This window comes from Dipodomys merriami, unplaced genomic scaffold (assembly GCF_024711535.1).
Source record: "Dipodomys merriami isolate MVZ:Mamm:240054 unplaced genomic scaffold, mDipMer1.0.p SCAF_1900, whole genome shotgun sequence".
Classification (NCBI taxonomy): Eukaryota; Metazoa; Chordata; class Mammalia; order Rodentia; family Heteromyidae; genus Dipodomys; species Dipodomys merriami.
Window position 1 is genome coordinate 35,480 of NW_027203272.1, and position 15,089 is coordinate 50,568.

Below are 15,089 nucleotides of genomic sequence, written 5' to 3' on the forward strand. Positions count from 1 at the left end.
TTTAGTCCACCGCAGCCGATTCTTGACCAGAGGTGAAGCTCTGCGTAGGGCCGAAACCATCAGACCTCATTCTCCTCATAGGATAGTTTTGAGGAAACAAGGGATTTATACAGAGGGATCCCTGGAGCATGGTTTGGCACAGAGGGGGTGGCCTTCAGAGAAGGTTCTCAGCAATTCTGTGAGCAAATGATAGGAAGATACCCGGAAAGGGTTCAGGTGGGGCCAGTTATTAATTGTGCAACAGGTGGGGATTATGAAACAAAACATTTCTCTCTTTCATCATTACCCTATCCCCATGAGGAAGGGGATGCTTCACTGTGTTGAGTTTGCAGCTGGGGAAGCCGAGGCACAGAGAAGCCAGGGGAACTACTTATGACTTCAACTTCACTACCATGCAACCTAGGACAATGGGTACTATTCAGTCCACTTCTTGTGGTAGGTAGTCCAGTTCTTGTCAGTTGTGTGGCTTGAAGCCTAGGCATGGGCGCTGTTCCTGAGCTCCTCAGGAAAAGGCTAGTGCTCTACCGCTTGAGCCCACAGCACCACTTCTGGTTTTCTGATAGTTCTTTGGAAATAAGAGTCTCATACACGTTCCTGCCGGGGCTGGCTATGAACCATGATCCTCATATCTCAGCCTCTGTGTAGTTACGATTAGAGTTTTGAGCCACCGACACCCGACTTAATTGTAATTCTGACTTTTCTCTCTCTCTTTCACAAGAACTGGTTGAATGGGTGCTGGAGAAGGGGGCCTAGCATCACCATGTGGCTGGAATCCAAGGTGACCCTCTCATTCTGGAGGTGGGCTGTGGGTCAGGAGCTATTTTGCTAAAACTTTTGAAACAGCTCCCTGAGGTAAGCCCCACTGTGCCCTGGCTAAACCATGAAATTCATTGTCCATCCAGCCTACTGGGCTTATTGTATTGTATTGCTTTCTACATCATTTTCCAGCACCTGGCTAACCTTATGATACATAGTTATGGAATGAAAATGTAATGCCTTCTTAAGAAAGTCATTTAGGGCTCTGGGAATGTGGCTTCATGGTACAGTGATTGCCTAGCATGCATGAAACCCTGGGTTCAATTTCTCAGTAGCTCATTAAAAGAAAAACACTGGAAGGAATGCTGTGCCTCAAGTGGTAGAGTGCTAGCCTTGAGAAAAAAAAATTAGCTCAGGAATAATTACTTACCCTTGAGTTCAAGCCCCTGGACTGGCAAAACAATTATTAAATGGAAAATAAAGAATGCATACTTGAAATTTATAATTGCTCCTTCCATACTGACACCTGAAAATAGTCCCTAATTCATGTACTATACTTATTTTACGATACTGTGTTGAAAAAAGTTTTGTTCATTAAGTCATAGCAATTAATGGCAGGAATGTGCTTAGATGTCAACTGAAGATTAATTCTGGAAATTCAAGGATTCCAGGATTTTGTGTCATCACTGCTAATCACAAAGTGAAAAGTAGTCTAAGTGTGATTTTGAAATCTTTTTGTTCAGTTTTCCCAAAAAAAAGGCAGAGGCTAATTAATAGTTGTGAAAGAAAATAAGGAATAACTCCAGATGGAAGGAATAAACGATAGTAACTAATGCATACCAGAAACTGGTCTAGAGAACCATTTTTGGTTATTGAAGAACTAGTTGTCAACTAGGCTTTTCCTCATTGCCTTTAGCATTCTAAATCTCTTAGGCTAGTTCTTAATCTCTGCGTGATAAATGTATCTCCATCTATGCTGTTCTTACACACCTTATCTCCTTTGTTTTCTAAAAATCTCAGTCTTTCTATATTTCTCTATGAACATTTCCTGATAATATATAAACCTATACAGATGTCACAGGGTGCTAATGTAAGTATCCCAGAGCTCATGACTCATTAATGTAACAAAATGGAAAAGGAGGACATATTTACTGCTACCTCAATTTTTCTGAAAAGCTGCAATGTCATCATTTGGTTAATATTTTCATTCTTTGTCTACACAGTGTCACTCAATGCACATAAATGCAAATATGAAATGGGTCCTGGTGGTTTACACCTGTAATCATAGTTACTCAGGAGGTTGAGACCAGAGGATTGTGGTTCAAACCCAGCCTTGTCAGGAAAATCCATGAGACCCTAATCTTAAATTAACCACCAGAAAATCGTAAGTGGTGCTGTAGCTAAAGTGGTAGTGTGCTCAACTTTATGTGAAGACCTGAGCGACAGTGCCCAGGTTCAGATTTCAAGCCCCACAACCAACAAAAACGTGAAGTATGACTTTAAGTTTCCCCAAAAGGAACTACAAGATGAATAATCTTCCCAAGAAGACAAAATTAATTCCAAAATGATTCAATGCACCTACTTTTGCAGAGTTATGTTATGGATTCTTTGCTGTACATATTCTCTAAAAACAAATCGTTTAACTAGGGTTACAGGTGGACCTATTGCAACAATGAGTTGTGCAAATCGTTATGTCGAAAAACGAACTTTATAACTTTGGTGTGGGAAGACAATGGGGTGGGGGAAAAGGGGAGTATGGGGAGAGATGGGAAAGGGAAACAAAGAAGAGGCAACAATGCTTAATAAGAAATGTACTCGTTATCTTGCTGCAGTAATTGTATCTCCTCCCGTACGGTATTCTCACAATAAAATAAAAAGAAAAAAAGTCAAATATTAGCTTTTTAGCTTTACAATAAACTTCATCTAATATTTCTTGTTTGAAAAGAGACGTCTATACAATTGATGTCACTTGGCTTTCTTACTATCTTAGTTCAAAGCCAACCCTGTTAGGAGAGTCTTTCAAACTCTTATCTGTAATTACACAGCAAAAAAGCCACAAATGGAGTTTTGGTTCAAGCAGTAGAGTACTAGCTTTGGGGGCAGGTGAGCAGGAAAGAAAAATGTTCAGGGACAGGATCCAGCCTATGAGTTCAAGCCCCATAACCAACACAAACTAAAAAAAAAAAAAAAAAAAAAAAAAACAAGCAAAAAACCCCCAGATATTTCATTGTGACCCTCTTTAAAGGAGTACTGGTCTGAGAAGAGGCTCCTTTTGCTGATCATACTCACTGGATGCTTTTTTGGAATCCTTATTGCTCTGGAGAATTTAGGACCAAACTATAGGAATTGATAATTGACTCCTGCAACAAGAGAATCATCTCAGGGGTGAAATATCCATCATAAGACACTTTAAAACCTCCATGTCTTTGTTTATTTGCAGTAGAATGTTTTTTTATGCGGGGGGGGCAGTCGTGGTCCTGAACTCTAGGCCTGGGCGCTGTCCCTCAGCTCTTCAACTCTACAACTTGAGCCACAGCACCATTTCTGGCTTACTTTTTGCTTATGTGGTGCTGAGGAGTCGAACGTGGGCCTCATGCATGCAAGGCAAGCGCTCTACCACTAAGCCACCTTCCCAGTCCCTGCAGCAGAACATGTTTAAATCAACGTTATTTCCTTTTGTTCTATGCTAGCCTTCAAATGGCAGTTTATTTCTCTTTGTAATACTCTCAACTAGACGTTTACAGAAAAGTTATACATGAGTAAAATCACACACGAAAAAGTCAGGGACAGAGTTCCCTTCAAGCCTTGGGATTCTTTTTGTACAGTAAAAAGGAAAGCACAAGTTAACTTAAACTTTGTCAATCCTCTATGTTCCATTCCTCTCCTGGGATCAGTTTCCACATCCAGTAACAATTACTTACAAAAACAATCTATGGTGCTGCCTGAGGTCTAATGAATGTTTCTTGCTTCACCGAAATAACACAAGGACACCATCACCTGAGGTAACAGGTGTTTCAGAGACAACTTAGTAAAGAGAAAATATGAAATTATATTGCTTATAAATACATTATCCATGAATATATTGAGTTCAAACTTTGGAAGTTCTCTATAAATTAAGGCGAATTTTAAATACGAAGAAGTTTCTCAGATCATTTTTGTGAGTGTATGTGCTGCATATTATTTTCCAAGTGTACATGAGTTAACAGTAAGGAAACAATAGCAATAATAGGAGAAAGAGAAGTTTTGTGTTTAAGTGTAAGGGTTCAATACACTATAGAAGATTCTACAAATAAGACAACATTGAAACAATAAAGCCAAGTCCAGTATGTAGATTTATGAGAGTTTTATAGAGAAAGCATTATTCCTACACGGAACACGAAGTATGAGGCCACTCCCCTTCTAAATCACGCTTGCTAATCACGCAACTTTGTAGAGAGTAGAATGGAAGCATAATTAAGTTTCCAATGCAAATCAGATATAAGAGCATGAAATTAATTAGAAAAAAATCCATCCTGAGAGAGCAGGGATTATACTAATCATGAACTGTTAGATAAGATCACATTTTTTTTCTTTCCTTTACATATATATATATATATATATATATATATATATATATATATATATATATATATATATATATATATATTGGTGGTGGTCTTGGCACTTGAACTCTGCACCTGGGAGCTGTCCCTCTGCTATTCAGCTCAAGGCTAATGCTCTATCACTTGAGCCACAGTGCCACTTTCAGTTTTCTTGTAGTTAATTGGAAAAAGAGTCTCTGGGACTTTCCTGCCAAACTGGTTTGAACCCTATCCGAAGATCTCACCACCACCCAGCTTAAGATCACATTTCTAACAATGTACACTCAGCATATGTAATGTGCATGTTCATCTATCTTTATATGAATTCTTGAGTTAAAAATTTATGCTACAGCTTAGCCTTTACACTCACAAAATGTTTTGTAAGTTGATACTACTGGAGAAATAAAACTTAAGAATGTAAAGGAGTCTGGGAAGTACAGTTTTAATCCAGCCTGGGCAGAACAGTCTTTGAGAAACTATCTATAATTAACCAGCCAAAAGCTGGATTGGAAGAATAGCTCCAGTATTGGAATACAAGTCATGAGCAAGATTACTGAATAAGAGCTTGAGGCCTTTGCATACATACATACAGACATACACATACATAGAAGCACTTATATTTGCACACACAAATACACAAATGAAGCAAATCTCAGAATATGTAGAAAAGTTAGAAAACAATAGAAAATATGTCCTGAGTAAGACTACAATCAAGTGATCATTTTTAATGTTAGAAAGTCCTCAAGTGAATTTCTTCAAAAAAGTTTAAGAATATTACATAGATAGGGACCAGAGATAGTAAGGGAGTCAAGTAATCATTATTACAGGGATCGGATCCATGGAGGAATGAATCAGAGGACACTGCAGGTGCATCTGAAAATGTTCATATCCTGTGTCAAATGTTTGACCATCTTTGAAAAGAGTACATGAACACTCTGAGCTGTCTAGTGGTTAATATTACTGGAGATGTTCAGAATTGCTATTCTGTATCTAGATTAAATAAAACAAGAAATTATGGAGGAGCAATGTGACACAAGGCTAGAATTCTAACACTCAGACTAAGACAGGAGATTAGATAGTTTAATTACACAGTTATACCTTCCCTGGACCAGATAGTATAATTTTGTATTAAGAAAACAAACCAAACAAGAAAGGAATACAAAGTTGGAAATTTGGGCTAATTTTGTCATTATGTTTTGAGAAGTCAAGTTTGCTATTGAAATGCAACTCATGTATAATCTTCAGTTGTATTTTAAATGCTCTCATTACAGAACATTCTTAGATGCAAAATGGCTCATGATTCCCATCCAAAATTTGAAAAAGTAAGTAATCATCATTGTTGTAGATTCCAAGGAAAGGATGAAGGATTACAAAAGCTTAAGCCTGGAGAAAAAGCAAAGTTATTCTAATGTAGGACTTTGTAGATCTTGCTAAATTAGAGTTTAGATTTAAAATAAATATTTTGGTTTTGTTTGTAATTTCGTATTCTAAAGGATACTACAAAATTATTTTTAAGTAGAGAGTTTAATGGACAAATTTACAAATGTTTCTTGCATTCTATTTGCCTAGAATATTCTTTCATGAGAGTTATACTTAGAACTCAGTTAATAGATAATCCAACAGTTCATGTATAAAATGATAATGTGAATAATGTAGACAGAGTTGCCAACAAATGGATGAAATTAATTTATAAATTTAGAAAAAGGGAAATATTTTGTGGCTTTGGTATAATATGGTATGAAGAGAATAATTGTGTGACATCTTCTTTCTTCCACCTGTATGTAACACAGGAAGCAATTTCCTTAATTACGTGCCTCTGTATACAATGAGAAAAATGCTAGATTTGGGATTTGTTTTATTTTTGTTTTTGTTTTATTGGTTTGTCCTAGGGCTTGAACTCTGGGACTGGACACTGTCTCTGAGCCTGTTTATTCTCAAGGCTCGTGCCCTACCACTTCAACCACAGCTCACTTTTGTCTGGCTTTTGCTGAGAAATTTATTGGAGAAAAGAATCTAGGGAACCTTCCTGCCTGGGTGGTGTAGTAGGAAGACCCCTACTCAGGCAGACAAGCCCACCTAGTCATCCGGAGTGACAGAGCCCACCGCAACAAAGTTGTTATTAAAGAAGCAACTTTATTGAGAAGGTTCCTACACTGACTGGTAAGGGCCACACCACAGGCTGGGGAGCTGATACTGCGACCCCCAGCGGCCCACGTGCTTTGGATTTTAAAGGTAAAAATCACAAGGTGAAGCCTGGTCACGTAGGCTTCCAATGAGATTTTCACGCACCCAAAAGATTGCAGTCATACCAGACCACACGTAGGTCGCCAATGAGATTACACTTTGTCATATAATGGCTGCTTAAACCAGCCTATCACATTTGGTTTTAGTGACTCACAAATTCAATGGTAAAGTGGAGCTTAAGGTAAACATACACAAAGGAGTTTAATGGAGTTTAACGTAAGCATGTGAAAAAAGGCAGAGTTTATAGTAAACTTGGGATGTTGCCACCATGCTAGCATGAGCTGGATTACTGGCTATCTGTTTAATCAGTCAGTCCTTAACCGAAAAAAGGTGGGTGAAGTTGTTAAGGGGAGGGGGACCTAGAGGCATTCTTTTCATTCCAAGAACTGGGCTGGTTGGAGCCAAGGATTTTGTTTTTTTTCCATAATCCCTAAAACAAAAACAAAACCTGTAAAGAAGCTGTCCCAGCTGGAGTCTCCTCTCAGGGCCTAGTTCAGTGGGCTTTGAAATATAATCTTCCAACCTTAGTATCCTGATTAAGTATAATTGTTAAAAAAGTATAAATATAAATAATATTTGCAAGAATACCAGTGGAGGAAAAATGATGCAACCCAGTTTATTGTGGTGTTCTTTCCAGAACACGGAGGGCATCACATTAGCAGAGTTGCAGTGTATTTTCACAATGGAGATTAGCTATTGTTAATGTGAATTAAGGGAATTTTGAGGTGCACCCTATAAGTTGGAAACTGTTGGTGTAGGATGACTTTATGGCATAAATCTTGTGATTGATGGTCATAGAAATAATAGCTTAAACTGAGAAACAACTGCTACTCTTGACGAATTAATTATAACATACTTCATAGTTTTATCCTATACTAGAATGTGGCTCTTTTTTTGTTCACTTCTCAGTCTGTAACACCCCATTGGAAAATGCATCTATTGCAGAATTACATAACATGCAAACAGGTATATTTTGAATCTCTCAGGTATGGAATGTTCAGAATTTGAAAATGAGTAGTTATTAATCATAGGAATTTTGAAGAACACATACATTCTATCCTATTAACAACTTATTTACTTTTAAAAGTTATGGGTTTCCATAGAATTAAACTGTTTTCTGTTTTAGTATAAGAAAGTACTAAATTTATTCTATTTTCAAAATATTGGCAAGTATATTGTGAAAAAATTGTCTAGTTGGATATCATTCAAGTTGATTACCCTCTGATAAAGAAGAGGTAAATAATTCAAATTAGATGCCAAATAATACTGATTTTAAAAAAGTTACTACATAAAGAATAATATTTACAATACCAAAACAGTACAATTTTATTTCATCCGCTTATTTTTTAAATTTAATTTTAATGTGAAAATGATGTGAAGTGGGGTTACAGCTATTGTAAGGTAGTGAATACATAACTTTTCAAACTTGTTTTCCCCTCTCTAATTTTTCTCACAATTTTTCCTTCACCCCAAAATCTCTCACAAGTTGTAATGTACATTTCCAACTTATTGTCTTGTGAGTATTGCTATTGCATTGGTTTGACCTTTGTCATTTGTCTCGTCATTTTGTTGCTCCTGCTCCTTTCCCTAATTAATGTAAATGTATACACAATACACAGGGTACCAAAATCAAACACAGCAGGGGATAATCCATAGGGGAAAATCTCAAAGAAAATAGAAATCACATAGTACATCAAAAACAACCACAAATAAATATCTCTCCATATCTTGGAGTTCATTTTGCTCAGCATCAGCTTATATGGTCATATATATGCATAACAAAGCCACTGGAAAATAATAGTTTCATGGACACTATATGATGAAAACACATGTTAACTGTTTTTGATGGTAAAGGTGGAATTAGGATTAGTGAATTCACGATACTGATAAAGGAATTTCAAAAGAGTTTTAAATTTTATGACAGGTAAATTTTTTTAATATTATTTTATTTTATTTGAGAACATACTGTAAAGAGGGGCTACAATTACATGGGCAGGATAATGCATACATTTCTTACCAAGCATTGCAGCCTCCTCCTTTGTTTACCCTTCACCTCCCTTCCCAGCCTCCCCCCTCCCCCCTCCACCGACATTGTAAAGCTGGTTTTGACATGACATTTTGTACTTCTCATTGTTGCAACAGGTCCACCTGAATCCTTAAACGACTTGTTTGCCCCCATCTCCTCCACATGTTATAGTGACATCAAATATAGTGAAAGCGGGGGTTACACTGTGGGGGAGGGACATACAAAGCAACAAAGAAATAATCTTATAAATGCGTTAGAAACATATGCATGAAAGAAACGAAAACATTAAAATACATATTTAAGGGTTCATTTTCATAACATCACATTATCTGACCTTTTCTGCTGGACTCATACCTATACTAGATATTGCAAATAAGGGAAACCATGGGACCTATGCTTCTTTGGGCCTGGCTTACTTCACTTAATATAATTTTTTCCAAGCCTTTCCATTTCCTAACAAATGGGGAAATGTCATTCTTTCTGATGGAGGCATAGAATTCCATTGTGTATATATACCACATTTTCTTGATCCATTCATCTACTGAGGGGCATCTGGGATGGTTCCATATATTAGCTATGGTAAATAATGCTGCAATAAACATAGTTGTGATGGTAGCTTTAGTGTGGTCTTGTTTGTAAACATTTGGGTAAATGCCCAAAAGTGGGATTGCGGGATCATAGGGGAGATCTATGTGAAGTCTTTTGAGGAACCTCCATACTGCTTTCCAAAGTGGTTGAACAAGTTTACATTCCCACCAACAATGAAGTAAGGTTCCTTTCTGTCCACATCCCCTCCAGCATCTGTTGTTGTTAGAGTTCTTGATTTTTGCTGTTCTAACTGGAGTGAGGTGATATCTCAATGTTGTTTTGATTTGCATGTCTTTTATGGCTAGGGATGTTGAACATTTCTTCATGTGTCTATTGGCCATCCTTCTTTCTTCTTCAGAGAAGCTTCTCTTTAAGTCTTTCGCCCACTTATTTATTGGGCAGTTGTTTCTTTGAGGATTTGTTGTTGGGTGGTTTAATTTTTTGAGTTCCAAGTATATTTTAGATATGAGACCGTTGCCCGTTGTATGGCTAGTAAAGATCTTCTCCCAATCGGTGGGCTTTCTATTGATCATGTTAGCTATGTCATTTGCCCTGCAGAAGCTCTGCAACCGTATGCAATCCCATTTGTCCAACCTTTCTTTGATTTGTTGTGCTTCTGGGTCTCTATTCAGAAAATTTCGGCCTGAGCCAAGGAGACCTAAGGTTTCTCCTATTCCATCCTGTAATGTTTTCAGAGTGTCTGCTTTGAGTTCAAGGTCTTTGATCGATTTGGAGTTGATTCTGGTGCAGGGTGATATATAAGGATCTAGCTTTAGTTTTCTACATGTAGTTAACCAATTTTGCCAGCACCATTTACTGAAGAGGCTGTCTTTCTTCCATTCTATTGTTTTAGCTTCCTTATCGAAGTTTAGATGGCTATAGGTCTGTAGGTTCATTTCTGGGTTTTCATTTCTATTCCATTGGTCCTGAGGTCTGTTCTTGTGCCAGGACCAAGCTGTATTTATTACTATGGCTTTATAGTAGAGTTTGAAATTTGGTATTGATATTCCTCCAGCAGTGTTCTTTCCGTTGAGGTGCGTTTTTGCTATTCAGGGTCTTTTGTTGTTCCATATGAATTTTTGGATTGCCTCCTCTATTTCCTTGAAGAATGAGGGTGGAATTTTGATAGGTATCGCGTTGAATTTGTAGATAGCCTTGGGAAGTATTGCCATTTTCGCGATGTTAATCTTCCCAATCCAGGAGCATGGGAGGTTTTGCCATTTTTTAAGTTCTGTGTTGATTTCCTTTTTCAAGATTTTAAAGTTTTCATCATAGAGGTCCTTCACTTCTTTGGTTAAGTTAATTCCTAGGTATTTTATTTTTTGTTGGGCTATTACAAATGGAGTTGCTTTCCTAATTTCAGCCACACTTTTCTCATTGTTGGCATATAGAAAAGCCATTGATTTTGGGGGGTTAATTTTATAACCTGCTACTTTGGCAAAGTTTTGAATCAGCTTGAGTAATTTGGGAGTGGAGTCCATGGGATTCTTTAAATACAAGATCATGTCATCTGCAAAGAGGGAGAGTTTTATTTCTTCTTTCCCTATTTGGATCCCCTTTATGACTGCATCTTGGCTTATTGCTGTAGCTAGGCATTCTAATACTAAATTGAAGAGAAGGGAAGAGAGTGGGCATCCTTGTCTCGTTCCTGAGTTAAGAGGAAATGGCTTTAGTTTTTCACCATTGAGTATAATGCTGGCTGTAGGTTTGTCATATACAGCCTTTATTGTATTGAGGAATGTTCCATGGATTCCTAATTTTTCCAGAACCTTCATCATAAAGGGGTGTTGGATCTTGTCAAATGCTTTTTCTGCATCTATTGAGATTACCATGTGGTTCTTATTGTTGCTCCTGTTGATGTGATGAATACTATTAATTGATTTGCGTATATCGAACCAGCTTTGCATCCCTGAAATGAATCCTGTTTGATCATGGTGTATGATTTTTTGGATGAATTGTTGAAGTCGATTGGCCAAAATTTTGTTGAGAAGTTTTGCATCAATGTTCATTAAAGAAATGGGTCTATAGTTCTCTTTCTTTGATAAGTCCTTGCCTGGTTTTGGGATGAAGGTTATGATGGCTTCATAGAATGTGTTCGGTAGTGAGCTTTCTCTTTCAATTTCATTGAAGAGTTGGAGGAGTATTGGTGTGAGCTCTGCTTTGAAGGCCTTGTAAAATTCCGCTGCAAAACCATCTGGTCCTGGACTTTTCTTAGCTGGGAGGTCTCTTATTGCTGTTTCTATTTCAAAGCTTGATATGGGCCTGTTAAGCTGGTGTAACTCATCTTGTTTTAGTTTTGGCATGTCAATATTTGCTAGGAAAAGGTCCATTTCTGTCAAGTTCTCGAACTTATTAGCCTAAAGTTTTGAGAAGTATTCCTTATAATGTTCTGAATCTTGGTTGTTTCTGTGGTGATGTTTCCATTCTCATCTCTGAGTTTATTAATTTGGGTGTGTTCTGTCCTTTTTCTGAGTAGATTTGCTAAGGGTCTGTCAATTTTGTTAAGTTTTTCGAAGAACCAACTCTTTGTTTTGTTGATTCTTTCCATAGTTTTTTTGGATTCTATTTCATTTAATTCTGATTTAATTTTGATTATTTCTTTCCGTCTACTGGATTGGGGTTTATCTTGCTGCTCTTTTTCAAGGAGGTTTAGATGTGTCATTAAATTTTTAGTTTCCGATCTCTCCAATTTGTTGATGTAGGAGCTCAGAGCTATAAACTTGCCTCTGAGTACTGCCTTTGCTGTGTCCCAGAGGAGCTGGTAATTTGTGTGTTCATTTTTGTTGAATAGCATGAACATTTGAATTTCCTTTCTAATCTCTTCCATGACCCACTCATGATTCAGCAGTGTGTTGTTCAGCCTCCATGTGATACCGGACTTTCTTTGGTGGCTTTTGGTGTTGAGTTCTAATTTTATTCCCTTGTCGTCAGAGAGAATGCAAGGTATAATTTCAATGTTTCTGAATTTAGACAAGTTTGCTTTGTGGCCTAAAATGTGGTCTATTTTAGAAAACGTTCCATGTGCTGCTGAGAAGAACGTTTATTCTGATGCTGCTGGGTGAAATGTTCGGTAAATGTCTGTTAAGTCTAGTTAATCTATGCAGCTGTTTAGATCTGCGGTTTCTCTGTTGAGTTTTTGCCGAGTTGATCTATCTAGTGGGGAGAGTGGTGTGTTAAAATCCCCAACAATAAATGTCTTTGGATCTATATGGGATTTGAGGGAAAGTAGTGTTTCTTTGATAAATTTGGGTGCTCCATTGTTTGGCAAATAGATATTTAGAATTGTAATTTCCTCCTGAAGGAGAGATCCTTTAATTAGTATGTAGCGACCTTCTTTATCTTTTCTCACGAATTTTAGTTTGAATTCTATTTTTTCTGATATTAGGATTGCAACTCCCGCCTGTTTATGAGGGCCATTTGCTTGTTAGATTGTGTTCCAGCCTTTAACATTGAAGATGTGTTTGTTTTTACGGGTCAGATGTGTGACTCCTGCAGGCAGCAGATAGAAGGGTCTTGTTTTTTAATCCAACTAGACAGTCTATGTCACTTAATTGGAGAGTTCAGTCCGTTAACGTTAAGAGATAGTACTGAGAGGTATTTGGGAGTTCCTGCCATGTTATCCACCTTCTTGGGGGCTGCAAAAACTGGGTTCTTCCTAAGGTTCTTGGATTCTCAGTTTGGGTGCAGTTTATTGGCCTTTGTTGCAGTCTTGTTGGTTTTCTATGTGTAGGACATCTTTAAGAATCTTTTGTAGGGCTGGTTTTGTGGAGATATATTGTTTCAATTTTTCTTTGCTATGGAAGGTTTTTATTTGGCCTTCAGTTATGAAGGAGAGTTTAGCTGGGTACAGTATTCTTGGTTGATAATTATTTCTTTTTAGGGCATGGCATACGTCATTCCAGGCTCTTCTTTCTTTGATTGTCTCTGCTGAGAAATCTGAGGTAAGTCTAATTGGTGTCCCTTTGTAGGTGATTACCCTTTTCTCCCTGACAGCTTTAAGGATCTTTTCCTTGGTCTGGGTTGATCCTGTGTGGATTATAATGTGACGGTGGGATGTCCTATTCTGGTCTGGTCTATTTGGGGTTCTAAAAGCTTCTTGTTTCTGAATAGGCCTATCTTTTTGTATGTTTGGGAAGTTCTCTGCTAGGATCCTGTTAAACAAATTTCCTAGACCATTAACTTCTGTTTCTAGGTGCTCCTCTACACCCATTATCCATATATTGGGCCTTCTGATGGTGTCTTCCAGGTGTTGGATAGACCTATCATATTTCTTGGACTTGTCTTGGATGGTTGTATGTTCTTTCTCTATAATATCTAGGCTGTCTTCAATCCCTGAGATTCGATCTTCTGCATGGTCTAACCTACTGTCAAGAATCTCTACTTTGTTTTTTATCTCTTTTCCTTCTAATTGGTCAGCTTTGATGGCTTCAAGTTCTTTGTTGAAGCTCTGTTTTAGGTCTTGTATGAATTTCTTTACTTCCTTAATTTGGTGTTCAGTGTTTGTTCTCAAATCACTTAGTTGATTGGTTATGGTTTCTTTGGACTCCCATTTCTTCTGTTGGGTTCCATTCAGCATTCCCTTTGTGGTCTCCCTGACTACCTTCAGCTCTTTGTTAATGGATTGCATGAATGCCTTTAGTGATGTTTGTGTATTCTCTACCTGGTCTCTCAATTCCTGAATTACTCTTTGATTAGCTTCTTCCCGTCTGTGGGATTCCTGCAGTTCTCTTTCTTCCCGTTCGTGGGAATCCTGCAGTTCTCTTTGAGTGTTCTCTGCCGCTCACGCCATTCCTCCCTTTCTCTTTGAGCATTCTCAAGTTGTTTACGCAAATCCTGTATCAGTTTTTGAGTAGCTTCCTCACGCTTATGATATTCCTGTATAAACTTCTGGGATGCCTCCTCTCTCTCCCTATCACGCTCATACAGAGTCCTTTGTACATTGTCAAACTTCTCATTTATCATGTTTGCTATTAGTGTTTGTAGAGCTATTTGGGAACTCTCCTCTGGATTATTGTTTATCTGTTCTAATCCCTGATTATCAAGATTGGGAATTGAGATACCCGAATTTGCCATTTTTCTTGTGTTTTTCCGGATTACTCGGCCCATTTGAAATGAAGATTGCACCAGTTTTATGCTAGAACACTATCTTAATGCAACCATCAACCAAAGTTTGCGTATGTACAATCAATAGTCTACAGATACAATCTAGTTCAACAGATACATCTATTCAACATCAAACAACTATATGTTAAAGTACTTCGAACCGCAGAAAAGAATTTGGAAAACCAGAAATTATTAGGATTAGGGAGAGATGTGGGTAAAAAATAGGAATAGATTGGTGTGGGGAGGCACAGGGAGAGTTAACTATGTCCTAATCACAATGCAGGAAATGGGTTGGGTGGGATGCAAGTAGAGAGAGAGAGAGACCAGAAAAAAAATAGAAACGTAAAAATTAATGTTATTATAGAAGTTAAAAGACTGTCTATTTAGAGAGGAATGTGAATATGTTCCGAGAAGGGGAGGGACATAGAGGAGATGTGAAAAACTTTAAGGGTGGGAAAGGGAGAAGAAAAGATCAGAAGTTCAGTAGAGCTAGACAAAAAACAAAAAGATAATTAAGAAAGAAAGAAAAAGAGAAAGAAGACAAGAAAAGAAAGGAAAACGCTCATTCACATATTCCTAAAATAAAAATTATAAGATGAGAAAAAAAAAGTTACTGGAAAACAATTATTTTTTCAGAAGAGGCAAAAATTAAAGATTAATAAAAGTTTTCGAAGGGAAAAAATATATATATAAGGTAGCAAAAAACAAAAAACAAGCAAAAAAAGAAAAGAAGAAGAAGAAAAAAAAAGAAAAAAGAAAAAAAAGTCTTTTTTTTTTTTTTTTTTTTTTTG